Raw genomic sequence first — 24,173 nt, 5'->3', positions numbered from 1 at the left:
ACAGGCTGTGTTCAGAGTGAATAAATAACTCACAGGAATTGGCCTCTCAGTGTGTGTATGAAGCTGCATCCCAGGGCAACACCTGCCTGGCAATGTGGGCTCTTATTCAGCAGGAGAGCGGGAAATGGAGTTAGCAGGGAGGGTGAAGACCTTTCTGTGCCACCTAGTAAATCCCAACCTGCAGTTTTTATTTAATATATCAAGCTCTGTGTTGTAACAAAACCTCAAACACACTGCCAGTAAACATATGTGCACAGCAAATGCAAAAACCATGTTTGGCAACAGGCTCAGGCAGAAATGTGGGGCTTTTATAGGATCAATGATTATGTTGTTTTTTTTTAAAAAAAAACATACTTTAAAAAAGATGGCATTATCACTGAAGTATTCATATTCAATTTAAAATGGATTAGAGAGCACTCTGAGTGTAAGTGCTACACTTTAAGTAGCAGTGATATTTCAACTATGTATACAGCGTATTATATTTCATCTCTTTGTACTTCTTATGAAGGCTTCAGTGCAGCTTCTGGTATCTACACTGTTATTAAAGCTTCTCATTGTAATACATTAAAGAACATAAATGCTCTTTTACATTAATCCTTCACATGCTGTCCCTGTCTTTGCTTCCTCAGCTGCCTTCAAGAGCACAGAAACAGAAGAGCGCTCTAGCAAAGAAACCAAGAAGCATGGGGCTAGACTGGGTGTCTGCAAAAAAGTAGCAAAAGGCTTAGCCAACAAACCAAATTATTTGGCAGCTCAGAAGAGCAAAACATCCTCTAGATCTTTCTGCTAGCAGACAAAGGCTAAAAGCTGTACCAACTACCGACGGCGCTGTTCGCATTGTCCATTTTATACAATGTGCATGGAAATGCTCACAAGTATTTCAGTTTTAGTCCTCAACTGTTACAAAGAAATCTTTGTGCATAGTAAATCCAGACTTTACTTATCTCTCTAAACCAAGTGTACAAGAACTTCCATAAAACCTGCATATTGCATATTGATTTTCCTATTCATATTTTATTACAGCAAGTTCTTTCTGAAGCCATGCCACAGCTATTTGCTCCTCATATTGTAATAGTTTGTTAAGCTGTAAGCTGCAATTAAAATTTCCTTCACATAATCATGTGTATATACAGAGATGAATTTTTGTAAAAATGTCATTGATTCAAAATGGAGGAAATGGACATCCAAATTTTCACAGTTCACAAATGACAATATAGCAGGCTTTCTCAGAGTAAATCTCATTAACCCTCTCAAGGGCAGTGATAGTGGCTTCCCTGTCTAATGCAGATGGTTCCTTAATTCATCATCTCCGTCGTATTTACTTTCACATTCATCAAAAAGCATGTGAATACCCTTAACTAATGAGATCATGCTAGATCTGGAACTGAAAGCCACCATAAGGCTGGCCTGTGTTATTTTACTGCTATTTTGTTGCCACTGGGACAATGAAGATGTCTTTATTTTTAACATATGGTCATACCAATGTCACCAGTAGTATCTCACAAACCACCCTCTGTTTCACTGTATGAGAGTATACCATGCAGCCTTGATCTGAACTGGACCATATCCATCTTACCCAGAGACACTGAAAATTTAAGTGTCATTAATTATCCAGATTATTATGTTATGCTTTATAATAAGTATAAAATCAGAACAATCCAAGCTTTTCTCCATTACCCATGATTTTGCTTTATGTTTATTAAATATTATAAAGTATGATTTCTTCAGTAGGTCTCTATCGAATAAAAGCAAATTAGTAATACATACTTTATTGCAGCCTAAATATCTAAAGAAAAAAAAATTAAAATTTAAAAATAGCAGTGAAGAAAATAAATGGAAAACTAATTTATTTGCTGAAAATAGAATTGTGAGATTTAGTTTTACTTTGAATAATCAAACTGGGATCAATAACATAATATCCAAGCACCTTAAGAATAAGTCAATGATACAAATGGATAACTACTCCAGCCAAGACATCCCTTTACAGAGAAAAATGGTAAAGTTAAATTCTAATTAAAAAACAAACAAACAAACATGTAGCAAAAAAGAAAAGTATCACCCTCATAACAGATCTATTTCAGATATCCTTAGTCTTTTCTGCAAACCCACTTTTCTCCTTAGATGTTACAGTAATCAAGTCTGAAGAATGGTATCTTCCCAGGAAGCTTCAGGTGTTTGAAATTATTACAGTTTTGTTTGAAAAGGTAAAATGGTAACTGGTCTCCTATCCCCCCCCCCAGCTCCCATCCCCCCCTTTTTTTTAATTAATAGAAAAATCAGAAAACAAAAGTGTTTTTTTTTTGTTGCTTCCCCTAACACCTCCAATTTTTATAGCTGGAATCAAGAACATTTTTACCCCCCATATTAAAAAATACAAAGATGATTACTCATCCGTTGCTCATTTGTGTTTAGTAAAACGTTTCATTATATTGAGACAATTTATATTCTATTTAGACTGATTTTATTTTTTAAGAGTATTTTCTTCTTTTCTATGCTATAACAACAAATACCTTCATAAACAGTGAAAAATGCCGTAAACATCATTACAATTGACTCCATGTAAGGGGAGTGCATGCCACAAGGTTCTGCTTATAAAGCTGCTTGAAAGAGAAGAATATCATAAGGAAATGGAAGACATTTCACTGAACACAGCTGCCATGGCTTTGGCTGCTCAGTTTAGTTCCTCACACTCTGTTTGTAGCCAGAGTGGCGAAATAATCTGCTCTGAAGAGCATCCATCAGTATTTGATAAAGGTGCATTTGGGGCAGTCATGTATGCTAAAATGCATGTAAGAACTGTTTTTATCTTGCTAAGCAGATTTGTTGAGAAAATAATTTACTCACTATGAGTACCACAAATATTAGCATGTAAATCACAACCACCAGCATTGGCAATAATATCCTTACATCAATGGAATTGTATTTATGTTTTTTAAACGTACCCTTGTCTCTTCCACACAACAAGACTGACAGTTCCAATTTTTTATTTAATTTGTTCCAGATAATGCTGCCTGTTATCTGCCTGTATTTGTTCCTTAACTATAATAGCAATATTGTTCTGAAAAATTGCATTTGACCCTCTGAGAGGTGTGAATACTGGATTCACACAAAAATACTTTAAGGTATTTTCCTAGAAATTATTAGGCCACATACACATAGTTACATATTTCTTCTGCATTAAACTTCTGAACAAGATTTTCATTAAAAAAAAAAAAAGAAAAAACAAACAAACAAAAAAACCTTCTTAAATTAAAAAAAATCCTTTCCAGACAGCAGGAAAGTATTAATTTTCTAGGAAATATTTCCCAAGAATTCTCTTTTTAGTTTCATTCCATAATTCCTGTTAACATGTTTTGGTTAATATGTCTACATTAACTCAGTCAGTGTAACAATACAGAATTATATGAACTGCAATTATTTCCATCTCCAAGTCCCTGTGTCTATACCAACAAATCTGCCATTAACTTGAAGGTGACTAAAAAATTAGTATAATTTTTGTCTTTATATTATTATTATTCCTACAAGTAAATACAGCTATTTCAGGTTTCAAAATATTTTTAGAATTCCACTTAAAAATTTGAAAAGTCGTTAATTTAGTATGTGCAGAGGGTGTGGAAAGGATATTTTAACATGAACAGAGGATACAAAGTAAGGAAGACTGAAAAAAACATAAAAAGGCATTGTTCCCACAACATATTCAAATCACCGATTTTTAATTGGCTGCTCTTGTGAGATTTCTGCCATTTTTCTCTTTAAAATTTATAAAGATCACATCTAAAGAACAGCATCTAAATAGTCTTATATGTAGAATAGAGATGAAGAAATAAACATTTCAAATATGTACTTAAGAAAGCAAGTAATTTCATCCCTAACTGGTGTGAAACAGAACAATTTTGAAATGTTCAAAACGTCTTTCAAATTCTTTCTCTGTTTTGACAGAATAGTTTGCCCATTTAGAAGCCCAGTATAACCTTTAAAACCCACCTAAGAGATAAAAAATAATAATAATTGTAGTATTTTTTCCATAAAGGATCATTACAGGTCATGAACCTCTGAATCTAGTCGACAACAGATGTGAAACTTAAAGTGTTCTTACACCTACTTGTAAATACATTGGTTCTTTTTTTTTCTTTATTTAAAAAAAAAAATCCCTCACCAGGACAAAAAGCATAAGTTCTCCAAATTCACTGATTTGCTTATTTATTTATAGCAGGACTGGAAAATATCTGCCATTTCAGGAAGTATATATAGGATATATAGTTTAATAAACTAATGATTTCAGAATAGTCTCCAAAAACTATAGATAGTAAGAAGAAAAAAATGTCTCAACTACTTGATAGTTCGATAGGTTTTATAGTTATTTTTACTGATATAATATTTTTTTGCAACTTGCCCAATGCACCAGGATATTTACACTTATTTCCTTGCATTTGTACATATTTAGATGTCACATAAATATTTATATTCTCTAAAATGCAGTAAACAAATTCCAAAGCAAGAGAACTGACACAAAATTTTCAATGCAATTAATTAGCTCTCATGATGAAGGACCTGACTTAGAATAGTGTACTTAATAAAATTTCAAGAACAGAAAAAATATAATAAAATCAATCTTTATATTTTACGGGTGTATGTTCTCTAATTTCTTCTTTCACTGACAAGCCCTGTTACATTAACACAGAATTTAAATTTGAAACAACTGATGAAACAGTAGTTAATAACACACAAGATTCTTCAATAGCAGAGATTTCTTTCAATTCTGTACCAGTTATGCAACAAATGAATTAAATGGAAGAAGGCTAAATTGAGAAAATGTCTTACTTAAATATGCTTGGATTAAGATGGTAATAATATACTCTATATTCACAAAAAGGCAGGAGAAAGAATTCTGGAGCACTAGGAATGTACATGATATCCTTTCATAAGCATTGTATTTAGGCTCTCTTGTCTGAAATAATTTTTCTTACAGTGTAATGAACATACAAGTTTAAAAGCCTACTTACTGGATTTTTTTTTTCGTATTAAAAAGCAAACTTCTGAAAGAAATATTACCAGTATTAAAATAGAAGTAGTTTCAAGTTCGGGAGTTTTGACTAAAACCACCCTGTAGTAAGGCATATATGTAATTTTCATACCATTTAATTTCAGGAAGCGGATGAATACTGACCTCTGTGGAATACCACTTGTCACTATCTCCACTTGGACATTGAGCCATTGACCACAACCCTTTGAGTGTAACCATTCAGCCAATTCCTTATCCACACAGGCAGCCACCCATCAACTTCATGCCTCTCCAATTTAGAGACAAGGATTGTGTGCAGTACAGTGTCAAATGCCTTGCACAAGTCCAGGTAGATGATATCAGTCACTCTTCCTTATCAACCAGAATTGTAGCCCCTTTGTAGAAGACCATCAAATTTGTTGCCCTTTATTCCCATCAGCCATGCAACCTGGTCAAATCAGATCTCTTGATTCAAAGCTAGACTGATTCTGTATCATATCTAATAAAATAAAGTGTTGTCAAAATTGCCTATATCTTAAGGCATTAATATAGGATTAGATAGATTCCAAGTCTATTTTACAAATGAACCAAATGAACTAATTTATTCCCCAAATGTATGTTTTTAACTTCTGATGACAATCTAATGAGCTCCCAGAACAACAGCTCAAACAGGAATTCTCTCTAAAACATGGAATTCCCCAAAACACCTTTATAATAACATCTGTATATTATATGTTTATATAATAATAATAATATATGTTTATATAATAATAATAACATATGTTATATGTTTATAATATAACATCTAAGTGTTCAGCAGGACTGCATGTCATAGTATGGTGGTACTACATTGCAGATATTGGTCCACATGTTCTAACAATGATGTAAACCACATTTTAATAGAATTTAATAATTATCTTTCCAAAGGAAAGAAAATAAGACTAGTACTGAGAAGGGAGAGGATATATTCAAACAAAAAGTTATTTCTATTAATTAAAAGTAAATAGATTATTTTTTCCAGACCATTCATAAGAGTAACTTTGTCTTTTTATTTGTCATTTACAGTTCAGAGCATAATTCTGAGGCTATGATCCCTTGGTTGTACTTCGTGGGCCAACACACTGCACCATACACATGAAACGAGAATGTTCCTTCACTTGTTAACGTCACTAGGACATAAGACCCTTCTGGATTACAAAAATAAACATTTTAAATTTTGATCTCTAAAGAATCATTGTATTGTTGCTCTGCAACTCTGATTTATCGATGTTTCCTTTGCATACTGAAAAGTGTTGCTTACTCTCACCAGTCATTATTGCTTTCATTTACAGTATTTAGCTGGAAGTAAATAAGCAAGGTAGACAGGAGTTTAGGGAAATGTAAAACTCAAATCATTGTATTAACCACTGCACATTTATAATATCTTTCATTTGCTTGTGCAGAGTTGGTAAAAACGACACATCATATTTTACTGCAGATTGCACTCAGGAGTGGAATGACATGGAAAACTTTGGAATCCTAAGTACTGTATCTGCCAGACTTCATCCTTGATTACATTTGGTCTACATTATTTCCATAGACTTAGGCTTGGCTGAAGTTTTAGTCCATCTGCATGGTTTGGTTACAAGAACTGGAAAGGAAAGAAGCTGTTCCCAGCTGGAGGCATTGAGCTATTTGTGAACAAGCATATGGGGAAACTATTTACCAATTATGGATTGCCAGTCCAAATAATTCATGAGTATTGTATTTGCATAGATGATTGACAAAACCAGACACACACAGTTTCTATCTAATATTATTATAGCAAAAGCTACACAACTTATTTTGTAAGTCACAATGGTAGAATTTAGTACAAAGCTGCGCTGTCAAGGTTACAATTACACATACATTTCTCAGGAAGCAATTAGAAATTTGCTACTTAATAAACCCAGATTTGCAGCCATATTGTTCTGAAGATGGATATCTGGATGTCCCAAAGTCTTGGCTTCGATTGAGGCTTTCAGAGTTTGGGGGAGAAAACCCTCAGGAAAACCCCTCTCACACAAAGGGACTTGATTAGTTTTACCGCTTGCATGGTCACATCAGTGTCTGCTGTTCTAATATTGCTAATCGCTTTTGAGCTGTCACTGCCAATATTTTTTGCAGGTTTCCTTCTTCTCATTCAGCACTTCTTACTGCTTATGTAGGACTCCTTGCATTCTTAGACTGTGAAACAGGGAAGGAAATCACTGCTCCACAGACTAGCACTAACACTGTGCCTCAGCTGTTCTTATTGAGAAGTCAGTAGCACAAGCCCAGAACAGTTTGTTCACCCAAAATTATATAAAACATCAATTTAAAAAAGCTGACTCCTCTCTCTGGCTTCTGCCATTGGAAAAAAATATTTCCCCACACAGCAAGTAAAAGGAACACTTAAGAAGACTAAAAAGATAACAACTATGTTTTGACCCCTCTAATAGCTGTTCAAAGGTCCAAGATGAGTATTACTATTGGGGAAAAAACAAAACAAAACCAAACCAAAACAACCAACCCAAAACAAAGAGAAAAAAACCCACCCCATAACTGAAACAAAAAAAAACACCAAATAAAATACAACAGCAACAGAAAAACCACAAAACAACCAATCCAAACACCCCACAAAAAACTCCAACTCAAAATCTCTCTTATTACATCTGTTCTGGTCCCTGTCTTAATTGTTATGTATATCCTAAGAGCAGAGCTTCCTGCCTGTTCTTTATAATTAGTGCTTAAGAGCCAAGATGCTGTGCACCAGTTCTGGCAGCAGACACAAATGACCTTGGCACTTTTTCAGTTTGAGCTCATTCTCACTGGTGTCGATGTAAAGCTAGTGGGTAACGGTTGCCTTACCAATGCCTGCAGAAATTTACATGACTATGATAAATGATGGCTAGATGAAATGCTTGTTCAATTAAATGATGCCCAAAAGTACTAACTCCTGCTTTTCCAGCAGAAAGTGAGGTGCACTACATGCTGGCAGAGGCTGAAGCCTTCCTACCAAGGACTTGAGCCTTTGTGAGCATTGCCTTGGGTTTAATTGCTATTACCTACCTACAGTACTGGTTGCAGTCAGCTGTGTGACACTGCTACCTGTGTACAGATCAAAGGATATACTGACTGCAGGGCGACTCCTGTGCCCCCTTTCACAGTACTCCCTAAAAAAAAAAAAAAAAAGTTTGTTCTTTGAAGATTTTCCTAGGGCACACTGTCTGGAGAACTTGATGCATCTGAAACCAGAACTGAATGATTTTCGTCATTACACCTCTTCTCTATGGAAAAGCTAATTTAGCACTTGAAAATTATTGACTTCCACTACAACTCTTAACTCCCCACAAACCACTGAAGATGCTGTAGCTCAGTGTCTGAAAGCACTAATCTTATATTTGATCCAATATTTGCTAAGGAGGGATTGAAAACATATATGTCAGCTAATTCAATATCTACAAATTAAAATAAGAATATCTTTAAGATAACTGCAAAGAATTATTTCAGCCTCTTACAGCTGGAACTCTGCAATTCATGCTTCCTACAGGTGCTCAACAAAACCTTCTCTGCTGACAGACACGCACGTTCTCTCATGTACAACACTCCAACACATTCATACTTATCTGAATCATTCTCTCCAGAGTGAAAGCAACGTTAGACTTCTCACAGATTTTATAGTTTTCACTTTTCTTGGATAAATCCTCAATAATCTCACTCTCTCCTTGCTTACCATATTTCAATGAATGCCACCTGTAACTCAATTTCCCTTTCTTCAAAAATTGCTTATTTCTTCTTACACATCAGCATCTCTGTGCTGCTTGAAATTTCAGCTCAATTTAGAGTCATTTTAAGCTCACAATTTTACCTTTGAAATGCTGCCAAACTTCAGTCAAAATATGCTTTGCTTGCCACTCCCGTCACTCCTACCAATCATCTTTTATTTTGCCACCCCTCCTTTTTTTTTTTTTTCCAGGTCTTTATTTCAAATACAGTGAGTAAACAGAACTGAGAGAACATAAATTAACTATGTCCACAGCTGGAGCTGTGTCAGATTGGATGGGGCAACCTGGTCTAGTGGAAAGTATCCCTGCCAGGTGTCCCTGGTCTAGTGGAATGTTTTTCCCCTGTAGTAGGGGGTTGAAACTAGATGATCTTTAAGTTTCCTTCCAACCCTAACTGTTCTATGATTCTATCTTTAAATGCATATATACATATCTCCTAATGATGCATTTAGTGCTATAGCAGTAATAACGGTAGAATTTTACAAACTGCTGTGGCTGGAACACACACCAGGACACAAAAATCTTGACAACTGTGTGTCACATTTTAACATATAGACTGCTTTCTTTAGCTATACTAGTTCTTTACAAGATGACTCATGTCCATAGAGATGGGGACACTGCCCTTCATATTCTCTGTGGTCTTGTTTAGAAGAGCAGCAATATAATAGAGCATGATGAACAAAGACAGAAGTTTTATTTCTAGGAAACCCTCACCAGCCGCTTCTCTCTTGAACAGTCCCTTCCCTGGTCAGCTTTAATTAAAAACTTTTACAGACACAAAAAAAAGGATCAGGATTTACTTAAGAAAGCAAAAATATTCACCTGAAAGGGACTTCAGAATGAAAAATATATTAAAAAGTTGTGCATGAAACATACTTCTTGGTTCCTTTCATACCCACTCATTCTTCTTGAATTGTATTATAGAAGTTTTGTACAGATTTTTCTTGTAGCTTTTTTCAGTTATTATTTTCACTTCTACTGCTTTCTAATCTAGTCTATTTTATTAGTAGATATATTTGAGAAAGAATCAAAAACCTCATTAAAATCAGTAAGAGTTTTCAGGTCTGTTTCCTACTGACCTTGTTCAAACAATGAATAATCTAAAGAACTGTGTTGGCTTTTTTTTTAAGCTTTGATTTTTCTGTCCACCCTTTCTGTCACCACCATTTCTGTCTTAGGGTATTTTGGACTGTTTGCTCACTACAGAAGGTGGGATAAGAAGGTTGGTGGTCAGTTTGTGCCTGACTGATGGTGAGGGCTTTCTGCCAAGCCTTCATCCTTTTGCTTTACTAGCTCCTTTCTAACCAACACCACCTGAATCACTCCCTCTAGTGTGCTCTGCAACACAACACAATATGATGAATAAATGGCACCAAAGAGTATATACGTACATACACATATACACAGACCTTTTTGAACCCAAGTAAAATTCAGTTTTTCTTTTCTGAAATTTCAAGAACTATTAGCTGATATCACCTTGACATATTCAGCAAAAAGTCAATGAGCATTGAGTTTAGACTGCAAAGTTAATTTATTTTTAGTAATTGTATACCACCAGTTTTATTTAGTAAAAAAAGAAGCTGTGACTTAACCTTCCATTATACATTTAAAAAATACGTGCCGGAAAGAGAGAAAAATTAATATAGATACCTATATATAGAATGCAAAGTTAAAACGCTCTGCCAGCTCCCTGAAAACCAGCTCCCCCCATTCCTGCTTTAATGTTTTTTTCACCAAGACATATAAAAATCTCAAGGATATTAGCTGTCGTTAGTGCGATCACCATTAAAGAAACTTCATGGAGGGTACAGATGCAGAGCAATGAAACTATGGAGTTAAAAAAGAAAATGAAACAATTTGAAAAGGACTACCACAATGGACCAGCTAATGAAGGCCTAACACATCTCTGAAAAGTAAAAATGTGCCTGATTTACATTTATATTGCTGTGCCTTTTTGCAATTGCTTTTGCATTCCTCCTCAATTATTCTAAGGCTGTGTTTCATTACTCTAAATAAAGAAATTATAAAATATGGCAGCTACTCTATATTAAAAAAAAAAAAAAAGAAAGAAGCCAGGTCTGACAGCAAAGTCTGTCTGCTTAAAGATCTGAGGAACCAAGTAAATTTGTAAAACTGTAAACAGTCTCTGGTAGCTTCACAGCATCTCCAGGTACTTGCACAGGTCGGGATCTTTGGAAAACAAACTAAATTCCAGCAGGTCAGAACTTTATTCTGAAAAAGAAGTACTCTCCCGGTCCCTAGAGGGATGCCACATCTTTGCTGATGGAGACTTTCTGGATCATGGCTGTCATCCCTGCCTGCCAAATGGCCACCAGACCCTGCTGCACCAGGCTGGCATTGTATAAGCAGTCCATACAAGAGACATTTCTTAAGTGTGTAACCGTGAAATATTCCTGACAATACTCCTCTTTCTTGTTATCCTCTAACTACCTCTTACCACCAGGCAGCTTCTGCCTTGCTTTGGGACACACTGGATGTGTAGGCAGCTGTGCAGATGCCTTCAATGGGACAGTTTCTGCTGGAATGAAACATGAGGGAAACTAAATCTGTCTCAAAAGAAGTAATATCAGCTGTCTCACAGGATACCAACTCGTGTACCCAACTATTGGGTCATTTAAAAACCTTATCACCATCAGCCACCTTGGCCCCTGCTACAGCACAATTGAGATGAAGACCTGAGCCCTAAAATACTCCAAAAGCAGCTGCTGTGTCTTTATCAGTCTTCTCACTGAGCAAAGAGGAGGGCTTGTAGGTTTGCTCTTTCCTCTTTTTTTCTGAGAATATCTTCATAAAATTATTTTGGGGGAGAAGAGAAAAAAATCCTTATGTTCTCTAGAGAGAAATATTAATTTGAACTTTAATTTGTACACCTTGTTTTTTTTGTTTGTTTATTTTCCAGAGTCCTATCAGTCAAGTAATGTTTCCAGTAAAATGGAAAAACAGATCCGTCTTTAGGGCCCAGCTGCAATTTTGTATCTATATTGCATTCAGGTGAGCTCTGCTATCAAACAGCTCATGCAGCCTCATGGTAACTTCTGTTTTAATATCAAAGGTATTGCTAAGTAAAATATGACTTGAAATAAACCTTAAACGTTTCTGCTTTGCATTTAATATTTCATGGCTTGTGTTCAAGGTAGAAAGTACCTACAAGATGGAAAAAATAAGCTTTTCAATCTTGCTTCATTCTGTCACACTTAAGGACTTTGTTGGTATTAAGTACCATAAGTGCTTAAAAAAAAAAAAGGCTTCCGCTGCCAACAACACATTAACCACTCAAAACAAGTGTATTTTACTGTGTTACTTTGGTATGTATGTATAGAAAAAATAGGATGCTTAAAAGGGCTTTCAATGTTTAAAAAAGCAGTTTATGTCATAACACAGTAATATACATTTTTATAGGCTGAAATCATCAGAGGGAAAAAAAAAAAGGCATGAGGGCTCTGTGACCCAGGCAGTTATTTACATAATAACTTTTAGCTTTTAAACAGGGGGGAAAAATATAAATCCACCAAAGCCAAGCTACAGTTAGATGCTCAAGATTGAATTTTGTTATTTTGTCACCAAAAAACACTCAAAATTGTACATACAAGGACTAGAGTATCAAAGCAAAGTAGCCCATCATAATTTCTGACATATACACACACATTTATAAATATATGAAAGAAAAAATTGGACATTTTAGTTAACTAGTGCCACTGCTTAGCCACATCCTTTTGTGGGATAAAATTATAAACTCCAGTGTGGTTTTGTACTTCAGTTTATTTTACTATTTTACACTAGCAAGTCTTTTGCTGCATTTTTTTTTGTTTCTTTCATGCCAAAATATGTCACCTCTTCAACATACATTCCTGTTTTAAAAGGATACCACTTACATACCCATGGAGATGCTGATCTCTCTTGCAAATGAGCAGAAACTGCAGTGATGTACAATGTGTTACCAGTTCACACATTTAGTTTACAAGCTGCTGTACAAATTATAACATTTAACTCTGCATAAAATGAGATAAAGTTACAAACCTATGCAGGTTGAATGAAAGATGAAATAACCTGCCTACAAACCAAACCGAGTTTCAAGCAGAAGGAAGACCACTCCCATTTGCTTCCTTGCTCTGAACTGGGGATGCTGTTTGACAGAGCTGAAACACAGTGAATGATTTCCTGTACCAGAAAAATGTGGTTTGGTTCAAATTCACTGGGGCTTACAGCATATCTGTTTTATTTTTTCATATTAAAAAGTTCTCCATTATCTATAATATTATATCTAAATTGCTAAAAGAGGCTTCCATTATTTTTAAATTAAGAAAATTTAACTTGGCTAATGGCTTTATTATTATTAAATGAGTATGCACAACACTTGATCTTCTCGGAATATGTTCCATAAAAGTTCCTTCACACAAATATCTTATTTTATTTAAGCTGGAATACTCACAGTGACTAAATTTTTTGAAGGGAATTATTCTGAATGCCATTAAACCCCCTCAAAAAAAAAACCAAAAAAAAACCTAAAAGAAAACCAAATGTAACAAGCCATTTGCTGAGATGAGCAGCTCCAGAGGAGATGTCTTCAAAACTGGAGCAAAGGGAAACACATTGTCCAGGAGCCTCAGTTCTGAGTGGCAAGAGCCACCATGGGAGCCTCAAGCCCTTGCCAGGCCTATCCCAGGAGCCGGCAGCTCTGCTGATTCAAGTAGGTGACTCACAGGAGACCTCCATGGATGGATAAGGAGCTGCTAAGGAAACTTACTTAGAGGGGAAAAAGAGGCTTATAAAATGTGGAAGCAATGACTGGCAGCCTGGGAAGAATACACGGACATTGTTCAGGAAGGTAGGGACCAGGTCAGGAAAGCTAAGTTCACATTAGAATTAAATCTGGCAAGGGATGTGAAAGATAACAGGGTTTCTAGAGGTATGTAGCATACAAAAGACAGACTAGGAATAATGTGGGCCCTCTCCAGAAGCTAATGGGAGAACTGGCTACCCTGGATTTTGCCGATGAGACTAAGTTATGTGGTTCGGTTGATACACTGGAGGGAATGGATGCCATCCAGAGGGACCTTGACAAGCTTGTGAAGTGGGCCAATGACAGCCTCATGAAGTTTAACAAGCCAAGTGCAAGGTCCTACACTTGGGTAGGGGCAATCCCAGGCACAGCTACAGGTTGGGCAGAGAAGAGATTCAGAGCAACTGACTCTTCATTAGAGACTGTAGTGACAGGACAAGGGGTGATGGGTCACCTGACTGCCATGATTTTTTAAATATGATGGCCAGTGGCTTTGCAACTTCATTCGCCAGCTCCTTCATTACCCGCAGATGGATTTTATCAGGTCCCATGGATTTGTGCATGTTTAGGTTCTTAAGATGGTCTCGAACCAGATCCTCTCGTACAGTGGGCCCAAGGTCTTCATTCTCACAGTCCCTGCGTCTGCCTTCCAAGACTTGGGTGGTGCGGTCAGAGCACTAAATTCTTTCCTAAAAGGTGAATTTTGGTGACAAAGATGACGAATCTGCCTAATTTTAGGCAAAAAAAAAACATTTGTAATAGAAGCATGTCAATGGAGTCAGAGATTGAATCTAAAATTGAATCAGGTTGTTTTGCAACAATACTGCAGAATTGTATAGATTGGGATATTTCATGTTCTCCTGTCAATGATACCTTAATTAATGCCTGTAAAAAAAAAAAAAAACACCCTAAACCTGTTCTTTTTGGCAGAGTATGCTTGATGTTCCATTTATACCACCCCCCCCAAAAAACAATATCTCAGAGATACCATACTGAGTTTAAGAAAGAAATTCTGGTCAGCTGTTAGACAATACATACCGGTAATGGTTTTCCAGCTAGCTAAAGGCATCAGACAAGTGCATAGCAGTATTTCTGTTTCATCTTGATGGTTTGGACATATACAGCACATCGAGAAGAAACTTAATCTCCTTTGTACCAGAACTGAGAAATAAATCCCTGTCATCCTTATTCAAGTCTCATGTCCTCATCTGGTCTGCTTAACTTCAGAACACATCAGAGACCAGACTTGGAATAGGCTGTGTTTAAAGGTGATGAAAAAAGCAGAAGCTTATTAGGAATATTAGTGAACACCATTAACACAGGGCTTTGATATCAACATACACTACAGATATGCAACTGTAGCCGAAGCAACATGTGGAATTGAAAAAATAACACTAATCTGCAGATTTGGTTCTTTTGCCCTCAAGATGAAGTACATTCAGATGACCAAGCTGAGCTGAACAACCCCATGCTGAATTAATTTTTAGTAAATGACTAATTGCTGCTATCATTCTTGCAGCTGTACAACTGTTCTCAGTGCTGCATCTAGAGGAAAGAGTGGGATTTGTCTCAGGGAAAACACAAGCTACAGGCAATGCACAAAAACTTGGTTAACACCCATATGCATAGCAGCAGTTTTAAATGAAGTCTTCCAATTAAATACATTTCAGCAGCATTGCCAGCTGTTTCAACAACAGTCATCCAAAGTCAGTACAAGCAAACTTTAGGTACACCCAAGTATTTTGCCTGAATGTGCTCTATACTGCGTGACATCGCAAATCACACAAACAGGTAAGAGTCACCATCAGATGTTTGAAATTACATTCATGGAACTGCCTGACCTTCTGAAGGTGGAGGTAATGTAAGGTTTCTGTGGTGTTTATAAACTACCAATTCTACTACAGGTCAGGAATTTCTATTTAAATATTTCTGTCATTTTCTCTGAAAAATATGTGGTGATAGAGATTCAGCAAGATATTTATTTAATAAATCTGAACCAAAAGAGAAAAAAGTCAAAACTTGGCCAAAGCTCACACTTAGCATTTTTAATGTAGTGTAATGTAATGTAACAAAACAGATGGCAAACCCCTTCTCATGAAATTTCCCTGTGATGATTTACCTCACAAAATTTCAGGTGAATCTAACCAGAGCCTGACCTGTTATAGTTTTATTACAGAACCACACAACTGTGGTTTTATGTCAGCCTCACAATTATTAAGCTGCAATAATGACCCTTTGCTATTTATATTGCAAAAGAGTTTGAAGAGTGTGCTCTGCCAGGAGCTATGTGAAGGAGTAGGAAAATGCCAGGGCAGCAAGGAGATCTAGAAATATAATTACAGCTGTTAGAACACCTCTCACACAGTATTGTCCACAAATTAGCTTGATAGCCAAAACTTTTAATGACCTTTTAACTTGTGTGGGAATAATTTCTTTGGCAACCGTTTTTAGTTTCTGTAATTAAGGTACTTTAAAAGTTTTAACTAGAAAGTAGACTCAAGGCACATAAACTGATAAAGGGAAACACAGCTTTTTTTCCTCCCCTATGCAGATCTCCCACTGTGTCAGAAAATTACAGAATGTCCATCTTTCAATTTGGCACAACAACAAAGGATTTCCACCTACTCACTCCATGCTTTTCATATTTTTATTTTTAAGTCTGTATTCTTTAATGGGAAAAAAATGAAATATGCTATGAGTATGTGGTAGTATTAAATGGCAACAGTGAATTGGAGGAAAATCTGGAGTACAAGGAAGCTAAGCAACCATACAGGGCCATTTCCCTGGTTCCAGTGCTGAAGCATTTGTGTGCTCCAACATTTTTTGTTTTGTTTTTTTTTTCTTTTGAGTATTATGATTCTCTAATTAGCTAGGATGCTATATTTGTTATGTTCATTTTAAAAAATTATTTGGGTGTTGACTGCTTACCATATAATGATTATTTTCCATTTAAAGATCCATGCTCAATTTTAACTGCAAATCTTTCTTTTGAATGGGCCAATGCAAACATGTAAACGGACCAAGCTTTAAAGATATTGAAGCAATGAAAAAGAAAAGCAGGTGTCAGGAACGATTTCTGAAGTCTAATTCTTTGCACACATTATGGGAATAACATGCTCATGTATCACAACATCAATGCAGAAATTATGCAGCCTAAATACCTTTACAGAAATGTCCTGAGTAGGTAAGCTTTGATTTTTATATGATACTCACTCTGGATGCTGACTGACCTCCAGGTAGTGTAGAACAATTCCAAAAAGAAACCATTCTGAAATATTTTTAAGCAACTTATTTAGCTTAGTAAACATGAAGAATACCTACATTCAGAAGTTTTACCACTTGGTATGACAATTGAAATATATCAATTCAAACTCATAAAAATATTTACTAGTATAAATAAATTTATAATAATAAACCCATGACATTCTACTATGATCTACCTGAAACATATAGTTCCCAAGGAGGGCAAGAAGTGAGACTGAGTTTACTTTTGGTCTTTTAAATGTGTGTCTATGAATACTCCTTCCAGCTGCAATACTCCACCAGCAGAAAGTTACCAAGAATATTGTTTATAATAAAACATTATATTGTAAATCAAGCAACATTGGTATACGCAGTACAAAAAAAGTGTTTCAAAAGCCAAAGAAACCATAAAACCTGTTCTTTACTGCATGTGTTTGACCCATGGATCACAGAACTGAAGTTCAATACACTCCATAAAGGCACCGTGTTGGGAAGTGAGATTTCAGAAGGTGGCTGAGGTATGCTCACCCTGTTTTGTCTGAGGCTTTCCAAATTCAAAAATTATACTGTACTTTAAATAACAATTACACAGCCTCACCGTATATATAATTAAACTGCATTCATTATGAGATTATTAGCCTATTAAAGCCATCAACCTTTTCTGATAAATAATCAGTATAACTATGTGCACATGCCTTGTGGCTATCATTAACTAACCATAGTTTATTACCGCATGCCAACATCTTTGCAGTTGGTGACAACCATTATCAGGGTTAATGATGATATCCTTTCATCAGTTTGAGGCAATATCTTGCAATAGCAAACCTGGCATGAAGGCATTGGGCCACATGCTCAGAATTTTGTCCATTTTGCTTTTGATTTTAAACTATTGAATACTAAGACTGACTCTAGGTTGGCAGAGACATTACTGTATGAAAAGTTTCCTTATGGGCACAGAAGCAAACTGTATTGGGAGTAATGTACCAAATGCTTCAGAAATAACAGGAAGGCAGGGCATTGGAAGAATGTGCTACCTAAAACAACTGACATGCCAGCACCATGGAAGAAATTCTCCAAGGTCCACCTCAGATTTTGCAGAATTTTCATGGGCCACCATCTGAAGTTCTGCTATTAAATGCTACAGGTGGGATTTTCACAACCCTACTCATACACACACAGCAAAGGAAGCGATAACAGTGTCATCCTGTTTGCAGAAGGCCATAGCAGATAGATAGATGTGGCTGGAAAAAGGGAGTTGAGTTCCATGAAGAAGAGATACAGTTTTCACATTTTATCACTCCAGCAAAAATGCAACTTTCATTATATCCTTTTAATTTGAGTATATTAATCAACAAAAATTGCTATACTGATGCTTGGTCTATCCTCTAAATCATTTCACATAAAATCTTGCAATAGAAAGAGCTCTTTATCCTTATATTATTCTGAACTTCTAAAATTCCTATAAAAAACTAAATCAGAAATGTAAAGTTAACCTCAGAGTATACTTAATTCCAGGTGTGTATTCTACCTTCTCCTTTTACTGTACACCCTGGGCATTAGGAGCTTTGACTGAAAAGGAGCACAAGAAAAAGCACAGCGTCTTTCAAGATGAGTCTGATCCTCAGAAACATCACTGACTCGGCCCTTCAGGTGGAATTCACTTGCATGCAGAAGGCCAACATACCACTTAAATCATACTTAAACCTCACTTTGCTGGCAAAACGAATTTAAATGGATCACATGCTTTGTTGTTTTCCCCCTTGGAGAGCACTGGAACCTGATCTTGCAAAGATGAGGATCAGAGTATGTCCAAGGGGCATATTGACCAGATGTGGAAAAAAATTATAAATTTATGATATTCATGTTCCCTAAGAAGGTCCCATGGAGGTTTCAATACTGGAAATGGCTCATCACGAAGCAAAGCCTGCCCTCCTGTGCCAACTATGGGGCACGGCAGGGCTGCCCAGCTCTGGGTTTCCCCATTGAGTAGTGAGGATGGATCCATTTGAGCCACATTCCAGGAGCTTCCGACAGCTGCACATCAAACCTACAAGACCACTATTCTCCTTTAAGCAATTCCAAAAGATCCTGTGACAGCTTTTATGCCATTTATGAACAGAAAAAAAAAAAAAAATCTTACAGAATGGGAAAACTCCATTTTACCAGTGATTAAACTGGACAATGCCAATATAATGGCATCAGAGTTAAACTAAAGAAAAGATAGTACTAGAATATTAATCCCACTCCCAACTGTTTCTAACCACTGATTTTCAAATGTCACATTCATTTATTTAGAGCACATAAGCAGCTTTCAGGTAATATAGCAATTTTTTGGTCAAATGAAATAAAAATCACGAGACTTGTTATTTTGCCATGTTAATTTGCTTTGTTTCATTCCTGTTTCACCATGGTAACACTTCAGTCAATTATCAGTTTTTATGAATGCTAATAAACATGTCAAATAATTCATGCAGAGGCATAAGTCTGATATACTGGTTGTAGAGCTGACACAGAATACATGTATATTTTGTAAAGAGTATTTATGTGCTGCTTTTTTTCTAAGGCACTGGAAAGCTGCATAAAGTTTGAAACAATGATATCAGTTTTCTTATCTTAGAAACAGCAGTTTTTCCATTACATTAGAATTGGAAATTCGTAAAACATTTTCTAACCTGTTTTTATAATAAAATCTGTGGCTAGATAAGCAGAAGTAACATGGCAACATCTGCTAAATGATGCCTCATCACTAACATTCAACCATGCATGCTGATCAAACTCAAAAGAGTTAGCTACCTATTTCATATTACAGAAATTGAACATTCTGGTATAAAAAAAGACAGAAAAAAAAATCACAACGCACCTGTCATAGATACAGAAAACATATTTTAGGGGTTTTGTTTAGATGACAGGATCCTGTAAGAACATGACAAGGTTTACTTAGTGAGACAGAAACCACATGCCTACTGGAAAACTAAAAATGGATTTTCAGGATTACATCTAATGTATTCAAATACAGGCTGTAGACATGCACCCACTCTATCTGGACTGCAGCTCCCCATATCCCACACTAGCAAGCTATCAAGCTCAACATTTTTCCCACTCACTGGCTGTGGAATTCTTGTTATATTCAGGGAATACCTCCCTATCTATCTACCACATTAACAATTCACCTTTTCCTTAAACACCTGTTGAAAGAATAAACGTGTCAAAAGAAAGTTCCTGCACACAAGAAACATAAGTTGGTTAGCCAAAAAAATAGCCTTAAAATATGGTTTCTTTTTGATTGAATAGCTTTTCAAGCTGAAAAACATGTATCATTTCTTTTAAGTAATACCTCCATGTTGGCCAATTTTGCTTTTTGATCATCCACAATACTGATAGAGCCAAAGCACAGAAAGAAGGCTAAGAATTCGTGAAAGCTTTTAATTGATCCCTTTCTGTGCCATCATGGTCTGAATCTCCCTGTACCCTGTCAGACCCAAATCTTTTCTGTTCTTCCAGGACATAGTTTCAGAGTTCTCATATTTATTTTTCAAATTATCCCACCCAGTAAAGGGAAATGATACAGGAACCCTGAAAGAAAATCAAATAAAACCCACATAGATAAATATCAAATTAATCATATAAAATAAAATAATAAAATTGTTTAGGTTGGAACAAACCTTTAAGGTTGTAGAGTCCAACTGTTAACCCAGCAGTGCCAAGTCCACCACTAAACCATGTACCTAAGCACCACATCCACGTGTCTTTTAAATGCCTCCAAGGACAGTGACAGCACCGCTTCCCTGGGCAGCCTCTTCCAGTGCTTGACAACCTTTCGGTGAAGAAATGTTTCCTATTATCACTAAGCCCCTGGTATCTATCACTTCAACTTTTTCCAAAGATTCTATCTCCATTTTTAAAGTGGTTCCTCTGTTATCATCTATAGAAATAGTTTAGGTGGCAGAATAGGTATTACATATACAGGATTCTGGCATAAACCATCACATATATCTTGAAACTATATATTTTACATAAATATGTATGGACTTATAATTCCTGAAAAGCTACTGTGAGGTTTTCATTTCTTAATTTGATACATGTTAGGAAAAAGAATTAATAAGCAAGAGAGAAAAGCAGTAAAAAACAGGATAAGTTGCAGTGCTTACAGAGATTAATTCTCAAAGCAAGACAATGAAGTGGCTGGAATATAGAGCTAAACTGGTGGAAAATCTATCTGAGGTTATAAAAGATCCCAGTGGACAGATGTATTGGACAATCATTTGATATGAATCAGTTTATAACAAAGATAACATAGAAAAGGAGAATGAGAAAGAAATGTTTCATGTCTGAAAACACAAGATTTAGGAACAGGGAGTTACCAACTGAGGTTTCTAAAACAACTGTTATCAAATTAATACAAGAGTGATATGCTTGAAAAGGCAGGATGAGCCTAAAGCAGAATTCAGAAGATGTAACAGAGGTCAGAGCAAGCCTGCTCAGTGGCAAGCTATTTAAAAGACAAACAAGATGCAAGGAAGAGCAAGTAGTGGAAGAGCTGATGCACAGACAGGGGAATAAACAGAAAAATGTGAAATAAAAGAAGTGATAGACTTTATTCCTAGACAAACAAAACCAATTCAACCCACCTGCATCCAGCAGCCTGTATGCTTTACAGCTTTGCCACGTTTTGTGTGAAATATCCAGGCATGCAGCTATAATTCATACAAATCACCATCACTTTACTCCTTGAGTAAAGTGCTGAGAATCTGGTACTGGGATTCTAAAATGTGCTTAAACCATGACACATTTTAAAAAAAAAAGGAAACAAACTCACCACCCAAACCCCTATATCCTTTGCAATATTTAACAACCTTATCTACAAATTTGCTTTGATTTTACCTTTGCAATATCCACCAAATAAGTCCAAGTTTTTGTGATTTCCTTGCTGGAAGGAACCAAACATTGCAGTTCTATGCCTGGCAGCAATGGCTGCATGTGAATATCTTTTCCTCACATATAGGAACAAAATCAGTCCCACAAACCTGCTGCAGTTCTCATGGTCCCTTATCAAACATTTGGAAATAAAACCAAGGATTTTAAGCACAGGAAAATACATTCATATTGGGCAACTGACACCTCAAGCACTTGAGGAATGTTAGTGTTCTTACTATCACACCAACTGACAACATTTACTTCGTGAGCAAAGTGAACATGACCCAAATCAGGAATACCTAAGCAGAGTGTGGGGACAAGTTATTTATAACATCCTTTCTGTGCCACTGAGATGTTTGGAAGTGCAGAACTGCCTCTAAGCCCAGTAAGACCTATTAGGAAAATAATTTCTATTCTGCACCTAATAATTTTCTTACTTGTGTGTTCTGAGCACAAACAGTTGAAATGCTTCCTTCAGTACTGCCATCACCTTTATCATCATAAGTATTACCCAACAATTGCACAGGAATTCCTACACAAATTCCAAGGAGATGATCTGTGAACTTTAAAATTTTTCTCCTCAACTTTACTGTATAGAATGCATGACAATAGGCTCTCATACTGTGCACATATGCAAAAAGGGAATTTGCTAGCAGTTAACTAGTAGTCCTGTATGCGTACCTACCTATATTTATTTCTCTGAATATGAACAACCTTATAATAAACTAAAAAAAAAGGATGGGGAGTTGTGTGGGTGAATCCAACCTGAAAACACACGGGCTGTAACTCCTGTCTCCAAGATTGTGGTATTTAATTGTTAGGAAGTTTGTTATTGTTTATGAAACTGTGATACAAATGGACCATTAGTGTTGCTGAAACAGATATAAAGCTGAGACAGTAATAAAGGTTTTTATCAAAATCTCCTTGTAACTTAGTAACTCCTAGTAACTAATTTCCAGTAATTTGTTTCCATCCACTGACTTCTTCTCCAGGGGGGATATGTTTGTACTAAACAAAGATCTTGAGGGATCTGCTTGGTAAGTACCATGGGATAAAGCCCTGTAAGGAACAGGAGCCCAAGAAAACTGGTTAATATTCAAGGATCACCTCCTCCAAGCTCAGCAGCAATGCATCCTGACAAAAAGGAAGTCAGGTCTGGAATGAATGGAATTCCAGGAGGACTGTGTGGATGAACAAGTTGATCCTGAATAAACTACAGCATAAAAATGAGGCCATTTTACAGCATAAAAAGGTGGAAGCAAGGACAGCTAGCCTGGGAAGAATATAGGGAAAAGTTGTAAGAACCAGGTATCAGGTCAGGAAAACTAAAGCCCTGACAGAACTCAATCTAGCCAATAATGGAAACAAGAAAATCTTTTATAGGTACACTGGGGATAAAAGGAAGACAAAGGACAACATGGGCCCCCTCCAGAAGGAAATTGGAGACTTGCTCACCCAGGAGATGGAGAAGGCTGAGGCACTCAACAACTTTTTTTTTTTTTTGGCCTTGGTCTTCACTGGAAAGAGCTCCAGTGACACTGCCTAAGTCACAGAAGGCAAGGGTGAGGACTGGAAGAATGAAAACCTGCCCCTGTAGGAGATGATCAGGTTTGAGATCATCTAAGGAGCCTGAAGGTGCACAACTCCATGGGATCTGACATGATGTATCCACAGGTCCTGAAGGAACTGGTGGAAGCAGTAACCAGCCACTATCCATTGCAGTTGAGAAGTCATGGCAGTCCAGTGAAGTTCTCACTGATTGGAAAAAGGGAAACATAACACCCTTTTTTAAGAAGGGAATAAAAGTAGACCCAGGAAACTACAGGCCAGTGAGTGCCCAGCAACATCATGGAGCAGACCCTTCTGGAAACTATGCTAAAACACATGGAAAATAAGGGAGTGACAGCAAACGTGGCTTTGCTAAGGGAAAATCATACCTGACAAATGTGGTGGCTTTCTAGAATGGAGCTACAATACTGATGAATAAGAGCAAAGTGACTGACATCATCTACCTGGACTTGTGTAAGGCATTTGACACTGTCCTGCATAACATCCTTATCTCTAAACTGGAGATGTATGGATTTGATGGACCACTCTGGATAAGGAATTTGCTGGATGGTTGCACTCAAAGACTTGTGGTCAACAGCCCAATGTCCAAGTGGAGAACAGTGATGAGTGGTGTCTCTCAGGGGTCAGTGTCATGACGGGTATTGTTCAACATCTTTGTTGGCCACATGCACAGTGGGATTGAGTACACTCTCGGCAAGTTTGCCAGTGACACCAAGCTGTGTGGTATGGTCAACACTGGAGGGAAGGGATGTCATCCAGAGGGACCCTGACAGTATCAAGAGGTGAACCCATGCAAACCTCATAAAGTTCAACAAGGCCAAGCGCAAGGTCATTGGATCAGGGCAATCCCAGGCATAGC

The sequence above is a fragment of the Melopsittacus undulatus genome, chromosome 6 (genome assembly GCF_012275295.1).
Source record: "Melopsittacus undulatus isolate bMelUnd1 chromosome 6, bMelUnd1.mat.Z, whole genome shotgun sequence".
NCBI classification, from domain to species: Eukaryota; Metazoa; Chordata; class Aves; order Psittaciformes; family Psittaculidae; genus Melopsittacus; species Melopsittacus undulatus.
The sequence above is the reverse complement of the archived record's forward strand: the minus strand, read 5'-3'. Positions refer to the sequence as shown.